General features: G+C 42.8%; 1 protein-coding gene and 1 long non-coding RNA gene across 2 annotated transcripts in view; one reads left to right on the forward strand and one right to left on the reverse strand.

The window, feature by feature from the left end:
* KCTD16 (potassium channel tetramerization domain containing 16) overlaps positions 1-25,216 on the forward strand; it is a 270,980-nt gene that overhangs the window by 162,538 nt on the left and 83,226 nt on the right. The gene's annotated exons all lie outside the window — the stretch shown is intronic.
* The window catches only part of LOC121920690, a 36,010-nt gene continuing 24,212 nt past the window's right edge, over positions 13,419-25,216 (reverse strand). Inside the window, exon 3 of the long non-coding RNA XR_006101740.1 lies at positions 13,419-13,621. This is a non-coding gene — a long non-coding RNA (uncharacterized LOC121920690). The remainder of the gene's footprint in view (positions 13,622-25,216) is intronic.

Raw genomic sequence — 25,216 nt, forward strand, 5'->3', positions numbered from 1 at the left:
TGGTGCGGACTCGCGACGTCATAGGCGCCGCGACACGTCTGGACGCTGTGCGTCCAGTACGTAAAGATGGCGGCGCCCATGTAGAAGGGGCGCCGCCATCTTGTACATATAGGATACGTACTAGGGTTAGGGGGGTGCGGAAGCACCGCCCCTTCCTAACCCTAGTACGTATCCTATACGTACTAAATGGCGGTGTGTATCCCGCCTGTAACAGTTTAGTTGACTATCATGTCAATGTGAAGGTGCAGTCTAAAACCAACCAGTTGATGATGCATTGTACAGATTTTCTATCAGGGTTAGGGCCATAATAAAGAAGACTGAGACTGCTAGTTCTTGAGGTCTGCATATGCTGGGAGACAGGGCAGGGCAATGAAGTGTTGGAAAACAGAGCTGCTTGTGCCAGATGACCTCCCAGCATCCCCTAAATTGGAATGGTTTCCTCAGATGGAAAGGTAAACACTGTCCCCTCACCAGTATTGACGTAAATCTCTTCATAGAATGGAGGTCACCACCTTGTCCTCATTGTCATATGATATTAATTTTGATTAAGTCTTCACAGCAGTTGCTGTTTTAATTATCATGTGCAGTAGTGGCTGCTGATTTCAGTATCAATAGGCAGTGACTGAATTGGTTCTGGGTCCAGATTTTAAATTAGCTGTCCAAGGTGCTCTACCTTGTGTCCCAAATAGGTTGAGAATCTAGGATAGTTTTAGGAGATTATTATATTAGCTTTGCTGCTGGGATAGACCTGAGATGGAACTTTCTTAAGGTGGATCTTGCTGCATTCACCCATCACTGAGCAGTATGCAGCCCTTATGCAACCCGGTCTTCTCTGGGCGAGTCTCACATGTTTTCAAGAATGAGAAAATCCTGTTCTTGAAAAGCTTCGAGAGAAGCCTGGGTTGCATATGGGCTATGTACTGTCAGGCGATGGGCAAATGCAATAAGATCGGCCTTAAGAAAGTTACATCCTGGATCTATCCCGGCAGCAAAGCTAATGTGATAATCTCCTTAGTCTCATTAAAGGGACTAAAACCTGAAGTGGATTCACCAACCCACTGACATGGAAACCACCAGCTCCTACCATTCATTGGTGAGAACTCCTTGTATAAACACATCAGTGCAGCAGCAGACTTCATCTAGCATGAAATACACAAATGTTATTTATTGTGCACAGCTTTATATATTTTTAGCAATTATGCAGTAAAGAGGAAGATGTGTATTAGGACTTCCACGTGAGCTCCATGAACTCTAGTGTGCTTTGAGTCAGACTGTCGCCAGTACTGAGTGGCCACAAGATTAAAAACTGCCACTAAGTAGTGGTGTCAATCATGACAAATATTTCAGCCTTCCTAGGGTTTTATATGGACTTCAGCTGTTTCCTTTGCCAACAGTGGTGATTGTTTCAACCCTCTCCAGATTCTTGTCGTCTTGTTTGAGTTCAGCTGAGATGCAAATGTACTGCAACAGTTCTACTTACATGCCCACATGCCCATTTTTAAATAATAGGCACATGTAAGGAAGCTGTATTAATGCAGTTTGCTTTAAGCACAATATTGCTAAGAAGCAAATACAATATCAAAATAAAGTCATTTCCACCTTGGTTCTGTTTAAAGCAAGATCAAAGAGATTAAGTAATTATCCTTGGCACTTTTGACTGAGGATTTTCAGGGGCTGTGTTCTTTAAATGGCATGTAGTATTTATAGTGATATCATTGTGAAGTAGATGCCATCTCTCCTCCTACTTCCTGGAAATATTCTGAGCAAACCTAGTTTTCTGGCAATGCACCAGCAGATGTAGGACATCACATCTAACATTAGAGAACAGAAATAGAATTTATTGCATGGGTTCCCAAAGGGAGGGACAAGAACAATCTCCCCCATCCATATTTATTTTGCATTTTAAGAAAAAAATGTTAGTGGCAAGACCTCAGTTTTCATAGCCATGTAATAAATAATTATTATTATTATTATTATTATTATTATTATTCATTATTATTTGTATTCCTCTTTTTCACAAAGGAATCAAAGCAGATTCCAACAGTATAAATAAACATCAAACATTAAAAACTACAATTTAAAAAACCCAAAACCCAACCCTCCCCCCAGTGATAAAACAGTGACCAACCTATAAAAAAAGATTAACATCAAAAATTTTTTAAAACTATCCAATAGGATGTACATTAAAATTCCAGACAGATTAGCACAAGAAATGACTCTTCCCTAGAGGAGGGGGGATGGGAGTGATGGTATCAGTCAATTTGGTGTCTGGATCAATAGAGGGGGGGGAGACAAGTCTGATGAATCTAATGAATCTAACCTAGAACTTTATCGCATGGGGCTTAAACCGCTCCCCAGCGCGTTCTAACGGGGGTGAGCGGGGGCGCGCACGGAACGCGATGGGCCAAAACGTGACTTTATCACACGGGGGGACGCCGCCGCCACGCCGTGCATTCCCATCATGTCCCAATTCGGTTCCAGAAGGGCGCCATTTCTGGGAACTGTTTCAAAGCGTCCTAGAAATGGCGCCCTCTGGAACCGAATTGGGACATGATGGGAATGCACGGCGGTGGCGGCGGCGTCCCCCCGTGCAATAAAAGAGTTTAGCGGCATGGGGCTTAAATCGCTCCTCAGCGTGTTCTAACGGGGGCGAGCGGGGGCGTGCACAGAGCGATGGGCAACGATGGGGCCCAAAACGCCTTTATCGCACGGGGGGACGCCGCCCGCCGCGCGTTCCCATCGCGTCCCAATTCGGTTCCAGAGGGCGCCATTTTTGGGAACTGTTTCAAAGTGTCCCCAGAAATGGCGGCCCCCTGGAACCGAATTGGGACGCGATGGGAACGCCGGCGTCGGCGTCCCCCAATGCGATAAAGTCGGATTTTGGGCCCCATCCAGTGCCCATCGAGTTCCGTGCGCGCCCCGCTCGCCCCCGTTGAGAACGCACTGAGGAGCGGTTTTAAGCCCCATGCGATAAACTCAAGTCACGTTTTGGGCCCCATCCGGTGCCCATCGCGTTCCGTGCGCGCCCCCGCTCGCCCCCGTTAGAACGCGCTGGGGAGCGGTTTAAGCCCCATGCGATAAACTCTCTAGTCTGGGAAGGCCTAGCAGCTACAGAGAAATACCAACCTTACCATTCAAAATGGTAGAAATGGAAGCTCAGCACATTTAAAATATACCAGCTTGGGAATGGCTGCCGTATAATACTGTATGTATATTACATCCATAAGGCCCCAGGTCCATTCCCAATCCCTGGAAACTCCATATAGGTCTCAAAAACAGCTGTGTCTGAAATCCTGGAGTGTCACTACCAATCAGCATAGAGAACCATTACTGTAGATCTTTCTATAGCAATATAAGGGCATTTCCTCTGCTCTTGTGCCGATATGTTTATTTTAAAAATGCAAGGTTTTCCCCTCCCACTTTAGATGGCTGCTTTGCTTTTTCCAGTGACAGGGAGGTAGCTTCACCCATAATCAACAAATGCAGCAGCCCAAATGTTTGTCTGAACAAATATAATAGGTAAATCTGTGGTTCACAGTGTCCAATACTTCATTCCACAGCACAGTTAGAATCTGTCATGTTACATAACAGGCATTTTATGGGATAGATGATTATGGTCATGAACTTGCATCAGAGCTAGGTAACTGATATAAACACAAACATGCTGTTGAATTGTGACAGTGTCCCACAGGGCAGGGTGGCATAGTGGTTTCAGTATTGTCCCAAGACTCTGAAAACCAAGGTTCAGTTTTCCATATTGGCCATGAAACCCACTGGGTGACCTTGGGCAACTCAAATACTATCAGCCTCAGAAGAAGGCAATGGCAAACTTCCTCTGAACAAATCTTGCCAAGAAAATCTGAGGATAGGTTCACCTTAGGGTTGCCATAAGTTGGAAATAACTTGAAGGCCCACAATACACAGGTGCACACACACCACAGGGAACCATGAAGATGTCCTAGTGTGAAATGGAGGCTGACTTTGTCAATGGAACACATTGAACATGAATACCTATCGCAAATCAAGACATGTTGCAAATCAGGACACATTGAACATGAGGACCATTATGTATGAGGGATGTTGTACCACAAGCACACCTCTGATTCCCCTTATGTAATGGTCCTGATGGTTTAGCTATGTCTCCTTTCTCCTCCTGAGAATATGAATATTTTTCAATGGCACAATTCAACTTTGAATAATTTTAAATTATTTTAGGATGGTGTAACTCCCAACAGAATACTAGCATATTAAAGGGCTTTAGCTAAAGTGAGGAATACAGACTCATTTTCATGCTTCTCTAATCTCTAGAGGTTAAAAACTTGGTCATCTATCTCTCCAGGGCTGGATTCATTCACTTTTTAAGAAAAACCTTTTCTGGATCAAAGGAAAGCTGGATTTAGTCCAGCTTCCTGTGCCCTGGTTGTTGCCTTCTTTGTAGAATCTGACTGGGCTTGATGTTTTATGGGGAATGGCATGTAGGGATATAAATATCTGACTATTTCATACAAGGCAAATTATTTCCTCAGTTTTTATCCATGCATGGGTAATACTTTAGTACAATTTTTGCCTAGTATGTGCACATTCTGAAGGACCTCAAAAGTTGTTCTGCCTTTGAATACAAGTGGAATTTTTGCATTCAGTCTTGTGCAAAATGCATTTTAGTGAAAAATTGATGAGTTTTCCCCTTATAACAGCAATTTTGCACAGAAAACATATGTGGTTCTGGAAACTGTGGGCTTTTTTGGTATAAAAAAGTTGTTTATGTGCCACAAACATTTTGAATGAAAAAGACAGTTTCTAGAAACATGCAAGGATTTTAGGGAGGTAGCTAAATCGCTCTTTTTGACATAAATTCATCAATTTTATACAATCCCTCTACATTATTTAAAAAGATCCTCTGCACCTAAACAGGTCCTGGATGGGTGAATAGCGGGAGAAATTATATCATACCTTCTAGAGTTCCACTAGGATATACCTCTGAGATTCAAGGAGGCTTCTGCAAGGGCCCTCAATCTCTTGATATTGCCCACCTCAATCTATACTGAGCTAGTTCTAGTCCTTTGGGTTCAACCTGAGCTCTTTTACTATGTGGAAGTCAGAGTGGACACTTCTAACTTTCACTAGTTTTAAAGACTCTTGTTTGCTTTACTAGTAGGGACTGTGATTTCTGACACAAAGGATTAACTCTCCAGATTTTTGATTGGCCAGTTCAGTCAGGGCTGTTCAGCATGATATTTTGCAAACAGACCTAATACAGAGCAAGGGAAATCATACTGGCTTCATCTTACTTTTAAGGAGCAGACGGCAAAATATATGACCACTGCTCCTTAAAACCAGCTGTATGGTGAGTTTTGGGAACCATTTTCAACTGTGTGGCCTTTAAAAGTTACTTACAGGAATGCCTCTCCCGTTATAATTTGACCCACACTCTCAGAACCTCAGGAAGGAATCTATTACAAACACAGAAGACTAGATTGGTGATAATCTCTCAGAGGACTTTCTTTTCTACTGCCCCAAAATTGTGGGATGGCCTACCAGAAGAGATCCATCTTATTACCACATTAGACGCCTTTAAGAGGATAGTTAAGATGGATTTCTTTTGGTGGGCCTTCCCTTCTTGACCCTGAAGGATAACTTATTCACTTAATGGTCCATTCATTTCAATTATGGCTTGACCAGAATGTTTACTTGTGATTTTTCTATTTAAGAGTGGGAGGGTTAGGAGTTTTTGTATTAGTTAGTAATATTTTATGGTATTTTATTGTATTTTATCTCTGTTGTAATCCTGCCTCGATCTGTAGGGAGAGGTGGGAAATAAAATAAAAATTATTATTATTATTATTAAAAATGAGTTTAAAAGTTTTTAAAATCTGTTTATAAATAATTTTTCCCTCTGTCATGCTATTGCTTGGAAACCCTGGCAGGCTGAGAAATGATAAATAAATCCTTTTTCTAAATAAATGCGTTTACTAAAGGGATTTGCACATCTCTGGAGACTTCATGCTTACTGATGATGCTCCTTCTGTTGTGGATACCAAGGGAAGATTGCCCATGAAGTTTATGCTCTGTTTATACATCTAGATTTTTGTCTGACAGATAGATTTTTTCTACAGTCAAGGACTGGTAACTTATTAGTCACTTATGGTAGTTTAAGTCTAATTTACATTATCCTAAACCACTTTTGCAAATCTTTTTGGAGGTCAGAATTCTGTACCAATCTTGCACTATGACCAAAATCCCCCTTCCTCAAGCCTATCTGGAGGTCTCAGCAGATGCTGTTGTTGTTTTGCATATGTCTATTGGTACATAACTGAATGCTTCTCCAGTGCCTCCTGCTCTCCACCAGTCAAAAATGTCTATGGAAGGGGGCTTCAAAGATAAAAGATGGGTTGGGGAGGGTGAAAAGTGAGAAGTAGTGTACTACTGCATGTGGAAGTATTATGCTACATATCTATGAAGCATGATCTTGTCTGAGGCCTTAGGAGTGTACTTAAAACAACAGTGAGGCAGAATTACTTGGTTAGAGACCTACTAGGTTCGCTGCATTTTATTAATAGGATATAAGATCATGGCCCAAAGCTTATCATAACCAAACATATTGATACAGCCAAGAATATCTGATCTGCATCTTTAAAGGCCTTGAAACATCTTTAAACATTCCAGTGAGAAAGAAAGAGAGAGAGAAAGAGAGAAAAGTAAAGAAAGAATTGTAGTTCTGATTGGAAGAGGGATTCTCCCATCCTGCAAAGAAGGGGATGGGCAAGGAAAATAAGATACACCAGAAATTTTCAAACACCTTACTCTGTTACCTGGAGTGGATGGGAAACCTCTTAAATGTGCGTGAGAAATTAAGAATCCATTCTGAGCTATTTCTTTGTGGCCCAGCTTATTACTTTTTATAGGGAACTAGCATGGAGTTTGGATAATAGAGTGATCTGACCTGCTTTGTCCTCACCTGCAAGACTTGAATGAAAATCATGGCTGCTGGTTTTGTTAAAATGAAAAATGCCTGCTAGGCAGGATGGCTGCAAAGCAATTTAATCTGAACAAATGTAGAACATTTATTTTCTCCCTGGCCAATCAAAAATTCTTTGAGAGGTCTGAAAACTTGCATTACCCGTTGCCTGGGAGGGCGGTGCCACAATAAAACATGAGCCACATGTGGATGAAAGGCCACAACTTTATTCATGCAAAACCAGCTACCAAAGGTAGGGTTGGCCAAAAACATGAGGTCTGGATCATCGTACAACCTGCTGTTGTAAGATACTGGCCAGTCATATATCAGCAAGATACTGGGATGAGCTAGGGGCTAATGGAACTCCCTCTCATATCCATGCAACTTACTGATTGCATTTAAATTAAAGCCCCTAGTCACTGGGAAGCGGTGTCATGTTATGGCCCCTGCAATGGCCACAACACATGCCCTCATCGCTCCTGTGTCCCATAGGGACTCCCAATACAGTGCTACGCAACCTTATAGACCATACCCACCAGATCCAGACCCTCTGCAGCCACCACAAAAGGCAGTTATGCAGTAACGCCTGCCGCCAACCCTACCCATGCAAAAAATGCGAAAAACAAGAGTCCAAGAGGAAGCTGCTGGGCCGGCCTGCAATCCTGTCCAGGATATATACACGCCCGTGAGACCTGTTCAGCAGGACCATCCTTCTCGCAAAGAGGTCCCAACGAAGTAATTAGACATAAGCAGGCTGACAAGTTCATCTTGAAGTCATCATAGGGAAAGGAACCAGCACGCTCCGACTCCCGGCCAAGGCAGCGAATCACAACATAGCACTGGTGCCGATTGTCCAACCTGTAGTATGACACAACTGACATTTTAAATTAGCAAACAATAATAGGTTGCAACCTTAACACCACAAAGCCGAAAAGGAACGCTGAAATCCTTCCCCAGGCAGGAAGGTGAAATGCAAGAACTGACATTGTGAGCCCAGGGCAGAGCCACTCAGAAAGTTCCCATTAACAGTTAATTGGAAGCAGGCCCTACTCCTGAATTAAGAGGAGGGGCAGGACACCTGACCCGTGAAGACTGCAAGGAAGAAGGAGCAACAGGACAAGACAGCCTGGCATGGGAGCCTCTGCAGAAGGCACAGAGGTGGTCAAATTTGCATTGGATGCGTATGCATTTGCCAACATTAAAATCCCAGTACAAAAGGCCCTTGTCAGCATAATGGGATGGAACATGGGACAATGATCGCGGCACAGCCTGAGTGCCTACATCCAAAATCCAAATTTCAGGGTGCAGGAGATCCCAAAGCTCCTTGGAATTTTGTGAAGCATGCTGATGAAAAGCCATATCATAGGCAATAGCTGCTGCATCATCAGCAAATTCCTTGGCCCTGAGGACATTTAGCATATGGCTATCAAGCTGCCAGGCCCTTTCGGGGAAGGCCATAGCAATGACTGCCCTGAAGACAGTAAAGCCTTCTAGACAATTGTCAAAATTGTGATCAATCGTAAGGGCAAGGGCTTTCTTACGTTTGCCCTTGGAGGATGTGACCGCAAGAGCTTCTTGATCAGTAGGTGGAACCAGACAAACAACATCTACTAAGCAGCCCTTTAGGATGAGTTTCCTAGTTTTGCATGGTAGATGAGAGCCAGGATGGTGCTCACCAGGTGCGCACACTGGAAAACCCACAGCTTGCTGGTCTAACCAAACCCCTTGAAGACCAGGTCGCCAGGCATGCCGCTTAATAGTCCAACGTGGCAAGCCTGGAGCCAGAGCATGATCAACAACAACAATAATAATAATAATAATAATAATAATAATAATTATTTGTATACCGCCCTGTGGCGAACCAATCCGGGCGGTTGACAACAGTAATTATAACAGAGTAAAATATAAAATTAAAAACATTATAATCCCTCCCCTCCTTATGAAAGTATTAAAAAATATGACAGATTAAAAACACAATATCAAAACATAAAATATAATTAAAACAAACTAAAAACCCTGGTGTCCCTCTGGAGATCCTCAACCATCACTGAAGATGGGGCCACGAGAGGAAAGAGGGGATCAGGGAGCCCAGGCCGGGATGGTTAATCTGGAAAGGCCTGCCAGAAGAGATCTGTCTTGACAGCTTTTTTAAAGCTGTCTAATGATGTCAACTGACGGATCTCATTCGGCAGGTCGTTCCAGAGTTTGGGGGCGACAGCAGAAAATGCCCCCTGGGAGGTCGCCGCAAGCCTAGATTTTAGAGGCTGCAGTAAGTTCCTCCCAGAGGACCGGAGAGTGCGGGGAGGATTATACGGGAGGAGGCGGTCCCTGAGATAGCTTGGACCCAAGCCATTTAGGGCTTTAAAGGTAATAACCAACACCTTGTACCGGGCCCGGAAGCTAATAGGCAGCCAGTGGAGGGACCTCAGAACCGGAGTAATGTGGTCCCTCCTAGATGTACCAGAAATAAGTCTGGCTGCCATATTTTGCACCAGCTGAAGCTTCCGAGCCAAGCACAAGGGTAGCCCCAAGTAGAGTGCATTACAGAAGTCCAGGCGTGAGGTTACCAGTGCGTGCACAACAGCTTCGAGGTCCCTTATTTCCAGAAAAGGGCACAGCTGGTGTATCAGCCGAAGCTGGTAGCAGGCGCTCCTGACCGTCGCATTTACCTGATTTGTCATTAGGAGCGACGAGTCGAGGAGCACCCCCAGACTGCGAACACAGTCACTGGGGGAGAGTGTGACCCCATCCAGGACTGGAGGTTGCAACCCAATTCTTGGTTTCGGGGCCACTACCGTGAGCACCTCCGTCTTATCTGGATTCAGTTTCAATCTGTTTTTCCTCATCCAGCCCATTACCGCTTGAAGACATTCATTGAGAGAAGAGATGCCACTCAACCACCTTGCTCAAAAATGGCAGCAGTGACACAGTCCTATAATTTCTCACATCCAGGGGGTCCTAACAGCCGCTTCCTTTAGACAAGATGGAACGTGTCCTTCCCTGAAGGACGCATTGATGATATCCGTGAGGAATCTCATCAATGCATCCCCCCCCCTGAACGGCCAGCCAAGATGGGCAAGGGTCGAGAGGGCAGGTTGTCTTCCTCACCTTACCAAGCAGCTTGTCCACGTCCTCGGTACTCACAGATTGCCACTGATCCAGTATAACTACATCGGCGGAGTCACTGGACGCCTCGCCTGTCGACTCTGTTTCAATGGTGGCTTCTAAGTCTGCTCTTATCTGAGAGATTTTGTCTGCAAAGAAGTTGTTAAATGCGTCACAGCAGGTCGTCGTCGGGTTAAGTAAGGGATTTGGTGCAGGGGGCACCTGCGTCATCTCCCTCACCACCTTAAACAGCTCTGCTGGACGAGACTCTGCAGACGCAATACGTGCAGAGGAGAAGGCTCTCTTCGCTGCACGTATTGCCTCCCGATAGGAACGAAGAAAGTTCCTATGGCGAGTTCTGTCGGATAAGAGTCGAGTCTTCCGCCACCTGCGCTCTAGCCGTCGTCCAAACCGCTTCATCTTCCTCAGCTCTGGCGTGAACCGGGGCCTCCGATTTGGGGCGGGATGGCAAGGGCGCTTGGGAGCGATCGTGTCGATAGCCCTGGTAAGATCGGTGTTCCAGGTATTGACCAGAGCATCGACAGGATCCCTGGCATTCCCAACCATTAAACCCTCTAAGGCTTTCTGGAATCCAGTTGGCTCCATCAGCCTTCGAGGGCGGACCATTCTAATGGGTCCACCACCCCCAGAGCAGAAATTGGCTCTGAGTTCTGTCTTGACCAGGACTGTCATCCCAATAGCTGTCCCTGCCAGTGGGAAGAGAGGCGAAGACCATCTCTTGGTTTTGCTGATCTGCATGAGCAAGACGAGCTCGCCGACGCCTCTTCTTGGCCTTGCGTTTTTTCTTGCGCCTCTTATGCCTACTAGTGACATCTACATTGCAGGTTTCTTCGACGTCTGAACTGAAAGACAATGATGAAGACGAGCTGCTGGAGCTGTTTGATGACGAAACCAGAACAGGCTATATCACTGCAGGTGTTTGGCTGGGGGCTGAGGCTCCAGATGCACTGGCGGTCTCTCGATGGGAGGGAAACTCTGGAGCACGCAGTTGGCAAGGCGACATGGTTCTAGAAATGATGTCAGCGATGGATTGCGACAACTCATCAATCGCAGATTGAGGAAATGGTGTGACAGCTGGAGATGGCTCGTCTCGCGAAGATCTGGATGCCGCAGCATTCAAGGAACCCGTGTCCCATGTGGATCCCAAGAAGGGAGTGGAGGAAGACTCTTGTGACATTGCAGGCATAGTCTTACCAACTTGTACAGCTTGGCCATCACTAGCTGAGGCAGAAGTCACCTTGGGGTGTGATGCTTTGTTGGACATGTTGAATAGAGCAACCAGGAACTTCCAAAACAAAAAAGGCTGAGAGAGTGTGACCAAATTGCCACAATATGCCAATCAGTGGAGAAATGTCCAAAATACACAAAATTAAATTGCAAAAGGCTGGTAAGGGAGACAAAAGAAAATACTGATAACTGCAGTCGAGGAAAAATGTGTCCAGAATGTTAGAATGCTAACCCCAACTTGAAGCCAACTGGGGATTCATCAAAACTGTGCAATGCTACCCCTCCAAGCTTCCCATACGAGCACTGCCTGGTGCTTCCAGGAAAGAGTCCCCGCAGTTGGCCCCAATGCCGGGCGAACGGCCACTCACTCAGCCTAGGAAGGGGGGGGAGAGGGCTGCAGGACCTAGCATTATGGCAGCCCCGGCACAGGCAAGGCTGCAGAGAAGGAAGGAGCAGCCTATTTAGGCCCCAGGCCTAAACAAAATGGCAGGCGCCACAAAATTTGGCGCGAAAACACAGTGTGGAGGGTAGGCAGTGTACCGCTTACCGTGCGCCCCTGTGCAGCATCACTCCCCCACAAGTGCACCACCGATGGCGCCACAGAGGGGTCTCAACCCCAAAGGGAAGGGGGAGAAACCCCTATCACCGTCCTCCCTGAAAAAACTTGGCTCTGCAAAGTAACAGAGCTGAGCAGCAAATGGCGCCGAGCACAGGCAACAAGGCCTTAAGTAGTCCATGCCCAGGGGGTTGCTGGGAAGGGAGTAGCCCTGTCCCCAGAGCCGAACCAATCAGCTGCCCTGGAGGACTGGGGCAACCAACGAGAGGGGCTACCCACCTCCTAGAGCAGCCCTCTGGAGGCGGAAGTCCCTCCCTTTCCCTCCCCAGCAACCAATCGCCAGCACGCGTGCCCCAGCAAAGCATTCTGGGGTGCGCCGAGGAGCCTGCGTCGCCGCTCCAGCGGCAACACGGCCTGCTGGCTCAGTCGGGCGTCCGTCTTTAGTGGTACAAAGTGATCATTTAATGCCCCTTTGCTCCTTAAAGTTATGTGTGTATGATACAATGCACAACTTAAGGGAAAACATGTTATCACCATGCCAGGAAGTCTGTTTCTTTCCCTGTCCTCCTCCTCCTCCTCCTCCTTTTTCTTTTTCTAGGTTTAAGCAACTAGCATGGCATTTATTAATATGTAATTACATTTGCAGTGCATATTTCTGCATGGTTGATTACATAATTGGGGTAACAGCAGCTCTATAATTTATTGCTTGTTGGAACAGTTTTGAGTGCTCACAAAACCATGCCCTGTAATTAGATAGTAATTGGCATGCTTTGAGTAAAAGTATGAACCAATAAAATGAAAACCAACAAGAAATTGCTTTGTAATTATATGGAGAAAGGAGTTCTTTCAGGAAAGGAAACCAGATATGGGCAGATGAATCTTTGGTACTAGCCAGTACCTGAAATCCTTCATCAGCATTTACTGATGGTACTTTAACCCATCAGCAAACTCATGGCTAGAAATCTTCATATTCATTTGGTTACCTGGCAAAGTAATTTAAGATGGAGTTCATTGGCATATGCATAATCTGTAGATATTGTTCATGGGAGACAGAATGTGGTTGGGTACTTTTCAAAAACTAAAGCTATTTTCCAACAAAGGTAGGTTTTATATGAAAAATAAAGGTGAAGAAAAGAAGAAGAGAAAGAGAAAAAGAAAGAAAGAAAGAAAGAAGAGGAAAATATTTAAGAGCAATTAAGAACTTCTTGCATATCATGGTGTGATCTTGTACACAGGAGACTCATTTATCAAAAGTATGAAATGGATAATGGGTGGTGTATCATTGTATAATTGAAACAAATGCATGAAGTCCTCATATCTTGCACTGAAAGAATGGGCTACCACCATCTCAGTGGGCTACTGTGAGTGATGTGAGGGTCTCTGAAACACTGATAGCTTCAAGGCATTTCAAGTTCTAAACCTGAGTATTTCCAGGAGGAAAACACTATAAATGCTGCATAATGATGAAGAAGTAATAGTGAAAACAATGAAATTAAACCATTCTTTATTTTAGCACCTGAAAAGGTTACTTTTTGCACTGTAATTCTCCAACCAGCTCTCTGTAGGAGTCAGCACAGCCTGTAGCTTGGTTAATTCCAAGAGCTGTAGTCCAAAAAGTAACTTTTCCATGTTCTCCTTTATGTCCAGTTAGTACTGTACATTATTAAATAGTTCATAAAATCAGTTGTAAGTCAGTTGTTTCTTCTCAGAGGTGGATGTCATCTGGACATGGAAAACTTGCACATCTTGTGTTACATCTGTGAGGAAACAAAATTCATTTGTGAGGAACAGGAACCCATGAGACCTGTTCCTTCCTTGTGTGTTTCCATTGCCCTCTATACATGGAAGGAGACTTTGAAAAAATGAAATACACTTCTGTTTGTTGAGCTTATCACCCAGTTTTAAACTATGGAGCAGTACTATTTAAGTGTTATAATTTATGTTCCATCTCTTCTCCTATTTATTTCCCACACAGTTACACTGGACAGGGCTTTGCAACAGGCACATCAACTAAGGTGCAGTACAAACTGCCCCAAAACAGTGGTCTACAGGTGCCCATTTCAACTCGAGAGGGATGTCGCAGCTACTAGACCGCGCGACATCACTCCGGAGTTAAAAGAACCCGTTTTTTCTGGGTTCTTTTCCTGGCGCCATGGTTACACCACGAATGTGCCAATGTGCACTTATGACATAATGGACATACCACAATGTGCGGACACTATGCATCCATTACATAAAGATGGCACCCCTGTGTGGACGGGAGGGCACCATCAGGACGCTGCCTGCACGTACTAAGATTAGGGACTGTGCGGTTGGTGCACGGTCCCTAACCCTAGAATCACCAGTGGCATGGCACTTTGGGACCGTCTGTCCCATGCCTAAATTCCTTAACATAAGCCTGTCTCTTAAAAGCTGAATTATAGTGGCAGGACCTGGCTATTTTGTCCTTCAAGTGTTTATTAGAAGGCCCAAAGAAAACAGAACCAAGTTATATGGTAAAATGACCCTGTTTGAATTTGCAGAGGTTCTTTTAGGGCCTTATGCTGAACTCACAGAGGTCAAGAGTCCAGCCTGCCACTACAATCTTGTTCCTGCCACTACAATCTTGTTCCTGCCACTACAATCTTGTTCCTACCCTCTCTCCATCACCCTTTCAGTGACATCCCCTTGGTTTTTGCACAGAACACAAGTAAACCAACTCTGTAGGAATCAAATGAAATGATTGATTCAGTCAGCAGGTTTGGGGTGTCATGAATGAGTAGGACATTTTCTGTTATTTAATGTGTTATTATTGTATTTTTATTTCCAAGAAAGGGGAGAGGTACATGTGAATTTTTCTGCCTTATGTACAAAAATAACTTGACTGGCTATGTGTACTTTACACTTTGATATTTTTTTGTTTTTATTATTGTTGTTGTTGTTAAACACTACAAACATAGAACATACAAAATAAAAGACATCTCACCATACATAAATCTACCTATAAATATATGAAGAGCTATTCTTATTCTATCTTACCACATTTTATTTTAAAGATTGATCTAAAATAAACACTGGTTTAATTATCCTCTAAAGCATTTGTAATTATGATTTATTGTAATTATGATTTATTGTCTTAATCAGGATCCCTCAAACAATAATAAACAGAAGTGGAGATAGAGAACAGCCTTGTCTGGTCCCCCTTTCTATTTTTATCGCTGATGTTTTATCCCCATCTATTCTTAATTTTGCTTCTTGGTGTTTTTTTTACACTTTGATTTTGGTAGGTGGTGGGAATGGGGCACTGTTAACTGCCTCAAATACCAAATATTTGGGACTCTGTTCATGAACACTGACATGTACTGGACTTGCATTGTTTCTTAACAGTGAAGAGCTGAATGAAACCCCATTACTACCAAGTTTCATGGGTGCTACAGATGTACTTGCAGGCACTGACCTGAGCAAACCTGAGAAAACTATGCATGGCCAAGTCTGGTGAAAACCATGAGATATATAATCCTGTGCTTGCTTATTCAAAAACAGATGTGAGCAGCTTTGGCTCTCAGGATGTTTTTTGCCTGTAACTCCCATGAGCCCTAATTACCATAGCCAGTAGTAGAGAATTATGGAAATTGAAGACCAAGAACATCTAGAGGCTTAAGTTGCCTACCCTTGCTTAGTGGGACTGACGTCCAGGATTTCAACCAGAAAGGAACTACACATTGCAAGAAACATTAGTCCACCAATTGGTGTTGAATTATCTCTCTACATTGGTATAACCTCATATTTTGGCATCATTTACTGCAATATTTCCCCACTTCTATCCTACTTCATATTGGTGACTGGCACTGGTGGATCTAGAGAAAAATATAATGATGCAATTTGGATATGATGACACTTAGAGACACAATTAGTGGTATCAGGCATGAAATGCTACTTTTTGGACTACTGTTTGCACCATACCCCACTTAGCATGAGCAGTGAATAGAACTCAATTTGGAAAGATTTAAGTTCTGAGATACACATTAGCACACTACACTTTTATAGTGCTGTTATTCCACTTTTACTGCTCTAGTTGCCTCCTTTTGCGTTCTGGTTTTTGTAGTTCAATGAGGCATAAGAGCTCTCTGGCTGAGAATTATAAATGCCCTTCCTTAAACTACAAACCCCAGAATGCAACAAGAGGCATCCAGAGCAGTTAAAGTGGAACTGTAAGAGTGTAATGCGGTATGCAAAGAATTGATTGAAAATTTGTACCATATGCAGAATGTTGAGGGTGTTGCTGTTCGCACAGAAAATTTGCTAGGGATTTATTTTTAACCATATTCATTCCCTTTGCTCTTCCTGGATGGCAAGTGGTCTGTAATTAGATGCAAAGTTTTTCTGTATTCACATGATACTCACAGGATGTGTAATCAAAAAGGAAACTTGCAAAGGATTAAGAATTTGTTCTGGGTTCAGACAGGGCTGATTTATCTCTTGGGAGTGTTCTCATTTGCACACACAGCACTCAGCAACAAGCATTTAGCAGTGATATAAAATATCTGCAATATATGCATGCAAAGGGATTCCTTCTGGGATGATTGCCCAAATGGTGATCTATTGCATTACCATAATCAGAGAACAACACTGTTTGCTGTTTCAATAACTTTCAGTGTCAAATATTTTACTGTTAATATGAACACATGGGGCTTGCTTTAATTCTGTTTAGAGCTGCAGTGTTAAATTACATTTTCATCAGATGCATGATAAATCACTTAATGGGTTTTCCCAAATGTTTTAAAACTCACTTTCTATTTTTCCTTTAAAAAAATTTGTCAGTTTCATAGCCTTAACAGAAATGATGTGAGGTAGCTAAGGGAGCTTTCTGAGCCCGCTAGAAAATGTAAACTTGTTTCTTTGCATTATTTTCTGAAACCAATTTGCATGGAGTTGTATCTGCTCTGCTGAATGCCTATGTGGGCCTTCTAAAAAGGACAAAAGTTGACTTAGGAGTAGGCAGAGAAAGAATTTAATAAATGTAGTGGCCAGAATTCACTAAAACAGTTATGAATATGTAAGCTAGAATTATGAAGGGACTATGACTACGTAGGACCCTCAATTCCCACTTAGCAGGCAGCAGCCACTGTGTTTGATCTGGAACCACCTATTAAATAGGGACTGAGGGACTTTCACAACCCTCAGTTTAGGGTGTACATAAGCATTGTGAAAGTCCTTCGGTCCCTACTTACCAGGCAGCAGCTAGTGTGAACAATAGGGATCTGTTTCCCTGTTGACTGGGAAGCAACTGACTAACATTCCCACCTTCCTTCTTGCAAGCAATCTCTGTTGTGAGGGGGAATTGTGATAGGGACCTTGTTTATGGCTGTCACGCTGGAGATTACTCATGAGAGGGTATAGAAACATCAGTCAGCTTTGTCCTGATTAACAGGGGAACAAAACCTTGTCCCCTGCAGCAGCTGCTGCCCAGTAAGTGAGGACTGGGGAAGGTACTGGACCAGGAGACATTTCATAGCTACATTACTAAGATAGGGGCTCGACAGGCTGCCCTATTTTCCTCCACAGGGATGCCACAGCAGCCAAACTGCAGGCATCCCACCACACCAAAAAGAACCTGCTTTTAGCAGTTTCTTTTTACTGCACATGCTGGGTGCCATGATTGTGCCATTGGTGCACTGGCACACGTTGATGACACAAGCATGAGACCGCGACGTGCAGACACACCACCATGCTTGCATCATGATGGTGGCCCCTGTGTGGACAGGAGGCCCCCATTATGGTGCTGCCGGTGCCGCGCACTAGGGTTCGGGAGTGTACAGACACTGCACGCTCCCGAACCCTAGAATCAGCACCAGGATGGTGCTTTCCGTAGGTCTGTACCGGGCCTTAGTTGCACATCTGAAAACGCTCTAATGAATTCTGGGCAGCATTTTCATAGCAGAATAGTGAAATGTATATTTACTCAGAATTAAATTCCACTACAGTAGCATAATACCTAGGAAAGTATGCATAGGATTGCAGGGTACAATTACCTGTCAATCTATCCCTCTTACTCTTTTATTGCCATGGTTTCACTCCCATAATGTTCTTTCCTGGCCACCAGGAGACAGCCTTCTACCAAACAAATCTATAACTGAGAATCCTCCTCTTCTAAGTGGACCACCGATTTTACTCCAACCTGTTTACTTATAATTTGTGTTCTGGAGAAACAAGAGGAAGAAAGAAATTATACTATATACTATACTACAGTGCACCCTTGTAATCCACTGGGACTTGGCTCCAGAACCTTCTGTGGATAACAAAATCCATGGATGCTCGAGTCCCATTAAATATAATGGCATAGCAAAATGGTGTCCCTTATATAAAATAGAAAATCAAGGTTTGCTATTTGGAATTTGTACTTTTTAAAATATGTTCAAATCATGAATATGTGTATAAAAATGTCCATGAATAAGGAGGGCTGACTGTATTTGGGTTTTGTTGCCTGACAACTTTGGATGTGTCCGTTACTAAAGGTTTTTCCCCTCAAGCTGGCACCTGATTTGACAAAAGAATACAACATTTCCCTTTAGTGATTGTGAAGACCCACCCACCTCCCAAAAGGCTGGCTGATTTATAAAGATATTGTTTGAGGCAGGTCTGAGAAAATATGTGGACATTGTATATCTGATCAATAAGACTTAAAAACAATAGTACAAGACATTGATTTTTTTTTAAAAAAAAACCCTAAATATTTACATTAGACCTTTTTATAGAGTTGCTCTTGAAGAAGAAGAAGAAGAAGAAGAAGAAGAAGAGTGGTGTTCGGGCAACCACAGATCCATCTGCATAGGTTGTCTTTGCCTGCTAACATTCAAGCAGGATAAAAAAGGAGCACGGTGTGCTGAAGAATGACTCTAGTCCAAGGAACACAGAGAGAAGATATCCTCTGTTCAAGGTCTTCCAAAGTTAAGAGCCAGCCTTCATAGTGTGCATGAAACAGGGGGATGAGAATGTTATTTTTCTGCCAAGTTTATCTTTACTTCCCTCTGGAGGAACAGGATCAAAATGGGAAGGACAGATCAGCTAGTCATAAGAGTGTAAGAAGAACCCTCCTGGATAGATCATTTTTAAGGCTTAGGTTGTCTAGCATTTGCTTTCCACAGAGAACAGTGTAATGTATCTAGGAATGCCCTAGAAAAAGCCTACAGACAGGAACCAAGTGTATTTATGTAGTTAAATATTTCTATCCCATCCTTTATCTAGAGATTTCAGGGCAGCTTACAATAAAATAACTTCAAACAAAACATAATTACAGAAATGTTAAAAGAGTAAAAATATATTAAATGGATTTTCAGTGTAAAAAAAAAAGATAGTTTAAAACCAGTTAAAACAATCTTGAATCATAAAATATGCAGCCTGGGAAAAATGAGTTTGGCCCAAAGGCTTTAATGAAAAGCCAGGTTTTAACTTGGCAACACAATAATTCCATTGCTGGTGCCAGTAGGGCTTCCAGGGGGAGAGAATTCTACAACTGGAGAACTACTGCAGAGAAAGCCTCTCCCATGTCCTCCCACAATGTATTTCCCCTACTGATGGGACACGGAGGAGGGCCCTTCCAACAGATCACAGTTCTCAAACAGCACCCTCTCTGTAGCCACTAAATCAAGAGGATTAAGCAGGCAGCCTTAAAGGGTTCTCTTTCCTTTACCTTTCCTTAGGGCATTCTCTGAAAACAAGGTCTCCCAACCCACTGGTCCTTATAATTTGCAGCATCGGGTTGTGAACAATGGAGGCTGGTGGCTCTTATATCACTCTGGCAGTGAATTTTCTATGGATTTCAGTACAGATTTTAAAGGATTTGTCCCAAGTGCTGAATGCTGTTCCCAAGATAGGTTCACCACCTTGGGCAGCCTTTTTAAATCTGGGCTAAAATCCAGAGCATTGACATGGGACTTATGAGTGGGCCCTGTGTGTAAACCTTGCAGAAATGCTGAGGGTTGCCAACACTTTAGGCAAATTGAGAGCATGACTTTTCTTTTACTTTGTGTTTTTGTATTTCAGGGGGAAGAATATGGGTACTTGGCTGATTTGCAATAGTACTTTGATGTAGCTGGTATATATAGTGCAGGTAGGGAAAGACATAAACCAAGGCTAGTTCAAAAAGTAAGATTGTAAAGAAATCTATCAGTGTTTTTCCTTCCTGTTAATTGTTTAAGTAGATGATAGATAGATAGATAGATAGATAGATAGATAGATATTCAGGATGAAAATTTCACTTTCATCATGGGGATAGACTAGGGCTGAGAAACTATGGAAGGCTAGGGAATTAATCCCTTGAGGGGACTTTGGAAGAATGCACCCATGCCCACCAAAAAAGTTTTTTTTTTTTGCTCCAAATGACCCCACATGCTCTCTAAGGGATATGGAAGACATTTTAGCTATGTTTTTGGGCCTAAATAGGCCTGGGGGGAAGTATATGGTAAAAATGTCTCCACAAATCCTAGAGGGGGTTTGGGTACAAAACATTGAAAATTTTCACAAAAAATGGTTTGACCTCTAGGGACCCAAGGGGGTGTCCAAATGTAATAAAATTTCTTTCTCTGGATAACAGTTGAAGCATTCTTGCCAAGGAACCTTGGAAGCTATAATTCTGGAAAGTAACTGACTATGGATGTGTCAAACAGCACCACTGCAAACGGAAATTCCATGGATTCTTCCTTAGCAGAAGTCAGGACAACTTAAGTAATTCTGTTAAATCTCATTCACTAAATAATAGTGTTCAGATGAACTTCATTGACTCTCCACAATTGTGATAATTCCATTCCAACTGTGCATAATATAGGAGAGGGGAAAATACGTGGATCTAGACTAATTGGGTTGAACTTACTTCCTGTTTAAATCAGTGGTTAAAAAACAGTCATCTTAAATTCCATTGATTTCAGTGTGAAGTCAATGCAAGAGTCAAAGATTGCACTGCTTTTAGTAATTACTATGTCTTTATCCTATAGACTGCTGGAATGTGTATTTTGATTAGATACTCCAAATTCCTTCTAGAAAACTCTGATGTTGTAGTTCAGGAAAAATGGTTTAGTGCTCTGGGGAGATTTCTTAATACCTCACCAAACAACATCCCAGGATTCTTGAGGATGGTGTGGTATGAAAGTGGTATGAAGCTGCTACATCTGAGCAGCATAGAAGCACTCTTAGATGGGATGCATCCTGAAATGTTTTCCATGGCATTTCACCATTTGTTATTTGGAAATGGAAGAGTTCAGAGAAGTTCACAGTATCTCAGTGAGAACGTAAGAAACATAAACCATTCTTTCCTTGGATAAAGACTGCAAGGTGGATGGATAAAGGCAACAAGATGGACCCTGTAGTTGTAAATTATTCACACAAGGGGCTAATGCATCAAGCGTTACAGAGCTGTGCAGAAATAGTTCTTGGCTATTTGGTATGCTTGACTGCCACATAGACAAATGATTGCTTTGTGTTAGGCAGCCTTAGATAATGTACTGGTCATCAGCTAACACTTATCATAGCAGAAATGCAAGCATCCATGAAATGAAATTTCACTGTATTAATTAAATATTTGGTATGATGAGATTTATCTCCCCTTGCAAAGCTACTATATTTTCCTCCTGAAGTGTGAGGACCTGACATGCAATATTAATCTTTTGATAATACATGTATTTTCAAACAAGTCCAGTGCCTAGAATTTGACCTTCCTGTTGATATGCCCACAATACACCTATTGTAGTATAGTAACCTTCTTTAATCCTCTTAAAATGGAGAGATTTATTCAAGGCTGGCATCAGAATGGGCATCATCAGGCATTGGCAGAGGACCACATGGCAGTAAGAGGACTTCCTGGTGCCCTTCTGCCTTTTGTCATCCTCCTCCTGCCCTTACCCCTGACTGTTATTTCCCATAGGGAAGTAAAACCTTGTTATTCTTGTTCCTGAGTAAGCTGAAGTCAAACAATTCTATTATTCTTCCTTTGTCTGTCAAGAAAATTGGTTTTTCTTTTTTCTTTTTACCTCTTATTACTTGAACAGCTTGAATTCCTGGTGGGAGAAATCAGCTGAAATCTAAAGTCCGATCAAGCTCAATAGGGCTTTGTTCTGAACAGACACAGGGGATATAGAACATAGGTATTTGTAGGATTTATTGAAATCAATGTGACTTACAATGTTAAAATGCTAAGAATAAAGGTAACACACCTCCTGCATGGTTGTCCTAGGAGAAGCTAGGACTAGTAGTGGGGGTAAAGAATTGTTTGATTCATTCTCAGCATTTCAATGTCCTAAGTGCCATCAGGCTCTATAGGACTCCCTCCTGAACATACATAGAGGGATCTGGGGAATTTATTGAACTCATTAAACCAATAAACTTGGCTTCAGAAGTAAAATATATCATGGTGAACTACTTTGCCTTTAATTTTTATGATGTTCCTAATATACAATGGAAGGAAAAGACCACAGAAACTGATATACTCTCTCTCTCTGAGCCCTAACCTCTTAATTTCCACAGCTGTCATTAATCTGCACAGCTTTTCTGACCTCTATTTTTTGCAATTTTCCATCTAGTTTTTTTAAAAAAATAAGAATCTGTTCATTCTCATAGTTTTAGCAAGAAATATGAGGAGATTGTTGGAAACAATGATTTCAGCTGCTGGCAGGAAACTGAGGAGTATTTGGCCCAGTACAGATTGGCCTCGTGGCACGTTTTGATGACATGCTAGGGTTGCCTTGGGGCGTCGCTTACAGATGCCCTGCAACCCTAGCACATCTTCCATATGTCAAAATGGTGGTGCCTTGTACAGATGGGTGCCACCATTTTGATGTGATGGACGCCTAGCATCAGCACGTCGCGGCACCATAATGATGTTGCGAGTGCGCCATTGGTGAACTGTGGCATCATTACGGCGCCACAAAAAGAACCCGCTTTTTGCAGGTTCTTTTTGCTTCACGAGGAGCAAACCAGGGGGCTTGCTCCACTGTGGCTTCCTTGCGGAGCAAACCAGGGGGCCAGCAGTCCATCCTTTTTGGGCAGTCTGTACCGGGCCTTTGTTATATCCCTACCTTCTTCTTGCCTTCCCAGAATGAGCAGTGCAAAGAATAAAGAGAAAGTAGGCTACCTTTGTCTATCTTATCTATACCTTCCTGTCTCTTTTTGGGAGCAGGTGCCAATATGTCCCATAGGGTCAACCTAGAGACAATGGGAAGAAGAGGGCCCATCTGAATGGAGAAGAAGGCTCATATGAGGATAGGGGATGCAACTTTGTCAGCTCCCCACTCCATAAACTAGGACTAGAATTGTCTTTTAGACTTTATAGGAGAGAAATATCTTATCTACGTATCTGTCTCTGAACATGCCAGAGATACATTTAACCTTTTTCACCTTGTGGGTTTGGTGCTTCCTTTCCCAAAATACAGTGGATGAAGGAGGAACAAAATGGATATATGAAGACGGCATGTTTTGTTACAACAGATGTGTTATCACTAGAAAATGCTCTTCTCAAGTGTATTATGTGACAACAATGTGGAGAGACTTCTTTGTCGTGGCACAATAGCTATGGAACACCCTCCTCATGGAGATAGTGCCAGCATTATATTCTTTTCAACTCTTAAGTCAAAACATGTACACACAGGCATTTTACGATGATTTGTAAAGCTGGTTAAATGTGTCATCTGTTTTACGTCTGCTCTATCTTTATCTTTTAGCAAATGCTGTTGGATTGTTTTTATTGTTTGCTATATTTGGACTTTTTACTCTACTTTGAAAATCTCCCTGGTATCATAAGGTAAAGGACAACATAAAATTAACTAAATATCACCACCATCTCAATATAAGAAAAGTTTCACTTTCTATACAGTTGACCTTTGAGCTCTGCTGGAATTTGTTTCCAGGACTCTCTCGTGGATACCATAATCTGTGGATCCTTGTCCCATTGGGACTTGACTACTAGAATGGGGATATAAAATGACAAAATAGTTTGCTTTTTTCACGCTATGGATGGTTGACTCTGTGGGTGCAGAATCCATGGATATGGAGGTCTGACTGTTCAGGATGAAACCTTAAATTCTTACAGAAGTAAACTCCTCCAAAGACAGTGGCCAAAATCCAGTTTTTGGTCCACCAGAGTAGATCCCCTGGATTAATGGGAACTTGGTAGGCCAACATTTATGCAAGTTCTGTGGATTTAATGGGTCTATGCACTTGGTTTAGGCCAGTGAGAGTTAATTGCAAGTAAAAATGCATAGAATTGCATTGCAAGACATGGTGAGTGGCTATATAATCAGGTAATATTAGAGATGGCATCTTCCAAGGTGTTGCCTGTACTAAGTTGCCATGTAGATTTAAAAATCCCCATCTGTGAATCAGCGGAATAAAAAACTAAATGTGGTGGATTGATCAGGGGAAAAATTATAGGGTTACTCCTGAGTAGTCCTCCCAAGGCAGGACTTGCCTTACCTCTGTGTGATTAGAGGTTGTTGCTATGTACCTTCAAAGTTGTTTCCAACATATGGTGACCCTAAGGCAAACCTGTCACAGGGTTTCATGGCAAGTTTCATCAGAGGGGGTTTGCATTGCTGTCCTGAGGCTGAGAGAGTGTGACTCACCCAAGGTCACTTGGGTTTCATGGCTGAGCAGAGCCTGTTCTTCAGACTCATAGTCCAGTGCTCAAGCCCACTAAACCACACTGCTTCTGTGATTAGAGGTACACTTACACAGTTTCTGATCTTAGTCCCGATATATACCTTAAACACTTTGTCTCTATACCACCTTAAAATTATAGCTCAGCAACATAAATCCTGACAATTATACTTCAGCAAAGTGCTGACTTCCACACTGCTACTTCCAAATTCAGTTTCTTACAGGAGCAGAAATGAATCTACCCAATTTACCATCAAACACAGTAGGTGTCACTTGATTCTCTAATCTGGCCTCTGCCACTGAATAACTGATGTTTCTCATAGTGTAATTTCAACAAAGTTCCCTCATCAGTTTAAGGTTGAGAATAACAGAGTTTCACTTGACTGTTGTTATAGTTCATTAGCTTCTCTGTCCATAGAAGTGCTTTGAACATGGAAAGAGTCTTACATTCTGAGCTGTAATTGACCTTCATCCATCTCAACCAAGGATATTTGCTTTTGTGCTGTTTTGAAATATTACTGGGGATCCATCTATGAATGGTCACAGATTAATTTGAAATCCTGTCCTGTGCTTTCCTCCAATTTCCCACTAGAGCCTGTGACAGCTGTTATGCTCCTAATGACAGCCAGCCATTATTTCCTCTAGGAATATTGGCTGTGATCACATTTTCCGACAGAAATGTTATCATTGTGACATTGTGTTATCACATGATAATGGCCTGTTTAACTGTT

Source organism: Sceloporus undulatus, chromosome 2 (genome assembly GCF_019175285.1).
Source record: "Sceloporus undulatus isolate JIND9_A2432 ecotype Alabama chromosome 2, SceUnd_v1.1, whole genome shotgun sequence".
Taxonomy (NCBI): Eukaryota; Metazoa; Chordata; class Lepidosauria; order Squamata; family Phrynosomatidae; genus Sceloporus; species Sceloporus undulatus.